This window comes from Etheostoma cragini, chromosome 4 (assembly GCF_013103735.1).
Source record: "Etheostoma cragini isolate CJK2018 chromosome 4, CSU_Ecrag_1.0, whole genome shotgun sequence".
Lineage (NCBI taxonomy): Eukaryota > Metazoa > Chordata > Actinopteri > Perciformes > Percidae > Etheostoma > Etheostoma cragini.
The window spans coordinates 28,541,225-28,549,346 of record NC_048410.1 but is presented as its reverse complement, the minus strand read 5'-3'; positions in this window follow the sequence as shown (position 1 = coordinate 28,549,346).

Below are 8,122 nucleotides of genomic sequence, written 5' to 3'. Positions count from 1 at the left end.
TGGAATTGGAAAATATGCACGAAAATGAAGATAAGGTCAAAAATACTCACTTGCCTAATAATTGTGCACACAGTGTATTAAAATAATGGTTGTGAAGCTGGGAGAACGCCTGCCTGTTCAAGCGCTGCTATCCATGAAAAATACTTTTTTTGAAATGAGGTATTAGTCTGTAGGACGATGTCTGTGAGCATGACTTTGTTTTCCATTGGGTTTTATTTCATACATTGAAACATGTTGATCCATTTGGTAAATAATTGGAAGTACATACTCTCTAACAGCAAGGGATGGATTTGGTTTTGCTGCTTGCTTTGAAGAAAAAAGTTACTTTTCAGGAGTTGGGTTGGGAACCGGAAGGTCGCTGGTTCAAATCCCCGTACGGACCAAAAGTACGGAGTGTGGATTGGTAGCTGGAGAGATGCTACTTCAGCCCCGAGGCAATGCCAGGTGCTCTTGAGCAAGCCACCAACCCCCCAACCCCCCCCCCAATCGCTCAGGTCGCTGGTCCAGCTGACAGCCCCCCCACTCTGACATCTCTTTATTTGAGCATGATTAGGTCCTGGGCATGTGTGTATTTCAGGCCTGTGTGTAGTGATTACTAACAAACAGTATCAATAAACAGTATCAATTATTAAATTAAATAACCTCCTCTGTGTCTTGACTGTGTTGCACAGTTACGACAGCAACTGTAGAATTAAAATTCACCTTGAGAAACAAAGCACGTGTCTCGTGTTCATCCGGTTTCGCCTCATTTTTAAAATATTCATCATAAAAGCACAGAACTGAAATATTGAACATCTTTAAACTGAATAAGACAGAGTCTCAACGTCAGGTTAAAGACCATGTCTGCCCTTTTAGTGGCTATAATCAATACTTTAATATAAAGAAATTTCTCACATGACAATTTGCATGCCAAATGGGACATTTCCAATGATGACCCTACATAAATTGTTCCTAAAGTAAAAGGATAAATAACAATACAGACGCATAAATGCAACATTGCAAATATTTTTCAGCTGGATTTGTTTTAAAGGCAAAAACTGGCTCTTTAAAGCTGTAGTGTGTAGTTTCTGTCTCCCCTATGAGGAATTGTAAGTAATTGCAAAATGTAATGGATATACATTTATATTAAAACGTTGCACACCAAAGCTTTAAGAAAATGGACTGTGGATATTCATCACACTATGAGGAGAGTCATACCAGCACTCAATACTAATAGTTTCAACTTCCAGCACACCACTTTAGAAAAGTGGAAGTTGTTGAGGAGAGAATGGATTTCAAGTAAGAAGCAGGGGTGGGGGGGGGGAAAATGGATACAGCATAGTATCGTGATATTTTCAATGCCAATACTGTATCGATACACAGGCGCCAACTATCGATCTTTTATTAAATATGTGTTTCAGTTTGTCCCATTTTGCAGCAATAAGTTTTCAGTTTTTGCAGCAATAAGTTCACAGTGAAGTGATGTGAACAAATGGAAAAATGTTTTTTTTTTAAGATAAAACAGATGTTGACAATGTTTCCTTTTGGGTCTGTCATTTGAAATTGGGAAAAATTAGAAGTTGGAAAAAAGGTTATAAATTGCAATATATCGCAGAATATTGCAATATGTTTAAAATCGCAATAATATCGTATTGTGGCACAAGTGTTGTGATGATATCGTATCGGTAGGCGTCTGGTAATTCCCACCCCTAGTTAGTAGGCAATTTGCTCTTACAAGCATAAAGATAGCTGTCCCTGTTGTTTTTCAGATATTATTTCAGATGGAGATGCCAATTATACACACTGAAATGCAGCAGTTAGTCTTTTCAAACGGAGAGCGAAACGTTTAACAAGCAAATAGAGCACTCACCTTTGCTGTCAAAGAGAGAGGACAAAAGTTCCAAGGCTGCATTAGTAGAGTGTGGGATGTATAATTATGGATAATAGAGGCTTTTCCTTATTATTAACAAGTTCTTTTTTCTTTATTCCACCTTTATGTACTTTATTGAATTGTTTAACTGTTGATGGATGGCTCCTCACCTTGGGCATTTTGAATAACCCACACGTGCCATCTCGGTGCACTTGTCGGCCCATTGATGTGCATGCAAGTCTTACTCTCAACATGTCATATACTGACGCTTAGTCAGGATTTTTTTAACGCTCTGGGTACCTGTTTTGCGTAATGTTTTAACGCACCTGAGCAGGACCCCTTGGCATCCCTTTTTTTAATGCTCTGGGTACTCTTTTGGCTTAATTTTGTAACAGTACTGTTTTGGTGCAATTTTTTAACACTCTGGGTACCCCTTTGGCATCATTTTTTAACGTGGCCCCTTAGCATCTCTTGTTAACGCTCTGGGTCGGGACACCTTGGAATTATGTTTTCAACGCATATATTTGACCTGTAAGTGACACAATTTTTTGCGTGTAAGCAACACAATGGAAAAGAAGCAGTAACAGTTAGGGTTAGGAAAAGATAGTGGGAGTATTTACAAAATGTATGCTAAAGGGTGCCCTTAAGTGTGGGTATCTGACGCTCCATGCCACAGACCAAGCATCAGTATGTGACGAGTTGAGAGTGAGACATTTAGATTTTGTAGGATCGAAACGTTGTCATTGTGAAACCTTATTGTGGACAGACGTCGTAGGTGCCGATACCTGCTGTAGCCTACATTTGCTTAAAATAAATTAAAAAGTTGGTGCTAAGTGGAGCGTCTGTCGTAGTGTGATTGGTTATGTCGCTGTCAGTTCCCCTGCTCCATTGATTCTTAATTTAAAACTGCTAATTGAACCACTTTTTTAAGTACGTGACCACAATTTCATTCATGAAATTCATTTCAGCTGTAGTATTTGTGCACAAAACTCCACCAGACAGATGGTTCATTAAGATGTAATTCATTACATTTCGTTCATGGGTTGTTTAGTTTAATCGAGCTAGGTTATAGATAAGGCTGTGTTCCTTCTATAATTCTACTTTGGAAACTAGTTGCTAAAAATCAAAAAGTATTTTGCAGCTTGCAGTGAAATTTTGATACCATGCTCACCTTCTACCAGAGGACACAACTCCATCTCCACTACTTCTGAGCATTTTGAAATTAAGTTCCTTGGATCAGCCTTCATACAATATTTGGGGTTTTCTATATTTAGGCCTTTGATTTGAATTATTTAGTCAAGGTGTCTCTTTGCACATCTCAGGGGCAATCAAGCTAAAAGAGATATGTTGGCTCAAACTCTGTATCTTTGCATGCAGGTAGGTGGCTGGACTACCTGCAGGTAACAGCCCTGGGGCCCAAAACTCCAAGAGCTGCAGACGCTTCAGGCTAACTGTATGTCAACTGGCCCATGAGTATGAGCTCAAAGCTTGAGTTGGTACTTCTAAAGAAGTCTTTTTATACCCTAGTATCTCTTATGACACCTCTGATCTTCTGTAATCATTCCCACTGCACTGGTCAGTAAGCGACATCTTCCTAACGTGGTTCCAGTGTAAGTGATGGAACACATAATCCAAAAACAGAATTCCTTCTTTGCAATTCCCTGTGCAGTGTTTTCGAGATCAGCTGCGCAGGAAAGACATTTACACAAAGAAAGAACTTCATTTTGGTTACACTTCACTAGAAGGTATCTACATAATAGTGACATCACACTGTCATGAACGTATCATAACATGACATAAGGCTTCTTTTAGTAAGTGTCATTTGGTTTTGTCATGACAAGTTAGGGTTAGGGTTAGGGTTCATGTGTCGTGACAGAGTCATGTGTCCATGACAGTGTCATAATCATTCTTGCGTAGATACCTTCAAGTAAAGTGTTATTAAAAAGAATAATTTTGGAAGCTATCTAATCGATTTGGCTGACGCAGACTGAACATTTGGAAATTTTGCGACGTGTTTGCTGAGCACGGTGGATTTTTTCCTTTATCATTTACATTCAATAGCATTATAAAGGGATGTCCATGTGGGCACCTGACTATTTTTAAAAGGCCCAGTTCAGACCAAAGATTGGCGACAAGACATGTTGAAGCTAAGGTAGTGTGCTGATCTCCAACCCTTCTGAAACCTGCCAATTTACACCCATGAAACTGTATTTCCGTTCTGACTTTTCCAATTCTTCACACCTGGATAACACGTGCATCACCTTAAAATATGAATAGGGATAGTAACAGTGGAATACTGGGTTACAGTCCTATTTCTAGTAGGGATGTTATTTCACCGATTTATTGCCTTGTTTAACACTGCTCCCTCTTTTTTATTCACTCTAGCTTGCTCGACATCCGCTGCTCTCTCACACTTCCTCTTGCATTTGACCAGTTTGGTGTTACAAGCGGAGCTGCAAGTGAGACCATTAGCTACCTTCAGTCCAACTGAGACGGGCAAATTTAAACCACTGCATCTTGTCCCTGCAGAGTCTGCAAACACTCACGTCATAGCGCGAATCTGTGACCTGACTTCAAATATCTGAGTATGGGTCTTGAGGTGCATGGCTCTGTTTTGTTAGTAGTCCCATCTAGAACAGGCCCCCTTTTCCCGAATGTCTGTTTAAGGCACATTGTTAGTTCCGTTTCGTGCCATTTGCAAGGTCTGGCACTTATTCCCCACCGCCCACTACACGTTACATTGTCAAGCTTCCGCTCATGTCTCCATGCATTACATTTGCACTCATCTTTTTGACTATAACCTCTGAACCTTACACATTCTTTATATTTCACACCATTTAAATATTTTGCACATTCTTGCACAAACTGTACAGCTCTCTCATTTTAAAACAGATGTATTGTGTTTATTGTAACATTTTCTATTCTATGCTCAGGTTTGACTTTTGCATTTTATGAGATATCTTTTGTTTTCTGTGTTATGGAGGTGGAAAACACCAAGGCAAAGTCCATGTATGTGAAAAACCTACTGGAAGATGATCCATTTCAACGGGGTTATTTAGAGACACATTTGAATGTGATTGACAAAACAACCACACAGCACACATGTGGGGACATGTAGTCCCATGTCCAAGCCATGCCTGCAGGGTGAGATAAAACACAAAGGCCGTGTGCTGTCACCTGCATTCTCTCGAATGACCAGGACAAATGTATCCTAAGGGAGACAACAAAAAACCAAATTTTAGCTTATCACCACGGTGATCAAGTAGCTTTATCACTGGATGGGCGCTTAAAGGATTAAGGGATGAAAATTACTGTGAGGCTAAATCACTTATAAAAAAAATGAAAGACTTGGCTGAGAACACAGTAAAACAAAGCATGGTTCAATTCACAATGTTCTAAAGATCTAATGTACGAATGTACAGTATCCTTTTCTAACAATCACTTCATTCACTTACTGCAGATGATGTGAGTAAAAAGATAAAAAAGAGAGCCTCCGTAGGAAATAAGGATTAGTTCACACAGATACATCTTCAAGAAGCAAAACAGTGTTATCATTAATGACAGAATTGGGTGATACCAATTAAAAGCAGACATGATTTTTGAATTTGGAATTTTTTTACAGAATGGAATATAAGACAACAACAGTCGCCCTTTTTTAGCCTAACAATGATAACTACACCAAACTTCATTCCATTATGAGATCATGATCACTTAGTTAAGGCTGTGTTAAAAACAAGCAGTAGTCCATCACAAATGTAACACTTATCTTTATCAGAGGTGTCAAGTAACCAGGTACTTTGGAAATTTGGGGTATCTATACTTTACTGGAGTAACTATTTTACAGCAGACTTCTACTTTTTACATTTTCACACAATTATCTGTCCTTTCTACTCCTTAGATTTTAAAATGAGCCTCATTACTCATATTTTAGTTGTTTTCATTCTGGCTTGTCATTGTTCAAAAAAACACCAAAAAACAAACCTATCCAGATAAATTGCGCCATCTGGATAGAGTAAATTTGATTGTGATTGGATGAGAAGTATTAACATATACCATTCCGACACCCTATTGGTTTGTACGCAATCCATCACACCTACACACAACCCAAAGCATGCCACACTCCAGCAAGGGAATAGCAGACGTATGTAGCCTGGTACCAAGATGTACGTAGCTGAGACTCAAGATAAATCAATCAAAATGGTCCCAACCAAGCACCAGCAAGGGCGTTGTTACCCAGGGAGACCAGCCAACCCTGCTACATCCCTGGCCGTACCTGGACGAGGAGGTTGTTACCCAGGGAGACCAGCCAACCCTGCTACATCCCTGGCCGTACCTGGACGAGGAGGTTGTTACAGTTCTAGCCTTTTCTTTTGAGCTTGGCAACGCATTATAACAAAATAAGCTTCACTGTCGCTGAAACTTCATGAATACAAACATTTTATTTAAAGAGTGCCATTACCCACCCTTTGTCTGACATGAAAAACCATGGAAATAGTGTTTCATAATATTAATACAAGAATAAATACACTGTGCCAGGGCCAATTGGCCAACAAACCAAGACAATGTCAGCAAACCTGGCCTGGGATTGTGAGATTTTAAAATCAATTATGTTTTCCAGGTAACCCGCCTGTAGCACAAGAAAATAAATCAGCTGTGGTTCTTCCAGAAATGGAGCATAAGGATGATAGGAAGCAGAATGCCAAGCCACAGTGTCTGCTATTGCATTTCCTCTAGCCTCCTCCCTACCAGAAGCGCAGTGACACTTGGTCTTTACAATACCCAACAGGCAATGTACAGCATGTAAGAGGTCAGTCACCTGAGCACTGTGAATTAGGTTTACCATCAACAGAAACAAATCACCTTAACTGCCACATCTCTCCAAAATAATGATCGGCAGAAATTGCATAACGAAGGCATTTCTGTGGACAATACAGTCTGAGAAGAGTCTGAGAAGGGTAACTACTGTTTTTTTTTCAATCTGAATTTATTTTTCTATGTTTTTATGTCTAAGTGACTGATGGGAACCCCTATCTTTGAAATTGGTCCAGGATGAAGCAAGATTGCAGCAGTTGGCATTGGTGAAACGGGCTAATAAAAGTTATGGGGCAATTGTAAAGCTTATTTACCTTCACAAAAGGGCTCGTTTTCCCAGACTCAGGTTAATATTCTAAGGGATTTCTAAGCATGTCAACCTTTCTCATAAAGGAAATATCCTTTTAAAAAAAAATAAAAACAATTGGAAATAGAATTAGCTGAACCCAAAAGACTCCATGTAAATAAACATAGATTTTAACATTGTAAAATAATATGTCTAAAAACTATGAAAGGCTGTTTTGGGTTGTCTTTCCATCACAACTGTAGTTTTGGTTGAAATAAACACAGTTTACAGATAAACATCAATACATTGGCTCTATACATGCTAAGAGTGTTACCTTTTTAAATGGAGTCTGGTGGGTTTAGCGCCAGCGTATTCAGAGCTGTTTGTGGTTAAAAAAAAAAAAGAGGTTTTCAAGGTCTATCTCTGAAGGAATCCCAATAATTTTGTCAGACACATGGAATTGGAATCTGTGTCAGTGGCAAATCGAGCACTTCTGTGAAGGTAAATACAAGCTAGACAATCGCCCCATTAACTTATATTGCAGCTTGTTTGTGGCTGCAGATTGTGGCGATCTTGCTTCATACTGGACCAATTTAAACCAAGGTGGTTCCCATCAGCCACTCAGACACAAAAACTGGATAGAGTCCAGGTAGAAAGAAAATGGTAGCTGTCCTTCAAGACAAGCTTGTTTTAAGGAAGAATAGTCAGGGATCCATTGTCTTCAGTAGTTAATAATAACTCATCTTAGTTTATGATACCAATTAAAACAGATGAGGGAGGCTTTGTTCAGAGTTCTTACAGAATGAAATCTAAGTTAACATTATCAGTCGAAATAACATTATTGTGGGATGAGAAAAAAGCCCCTCCCCTGTAATTTGTGTACATTCCCACCTCTGCCGCTGTAACAAGGGACTTTCCCCACTTTCGGTTGTAAAAAATAAAGTTTTATCTAATCTAATCAGTCCCTAACGTTTCCTTGGTACACAAAATTTTATTTTTTAATTTGTTTAAATCCCACAGTCATGTTACTGTTACAATATCCCATTTTAGATTTGTCCTAGTATTTTTCATTCTTCTGTTGGTGAACGTGCTTCTGCGTGCACTCCCTGACTCAAACCAGAGGCTAAATGAACTAGGCTGTTCCGTTATCTCTCTCACTCCCTCTCTCCCACTCT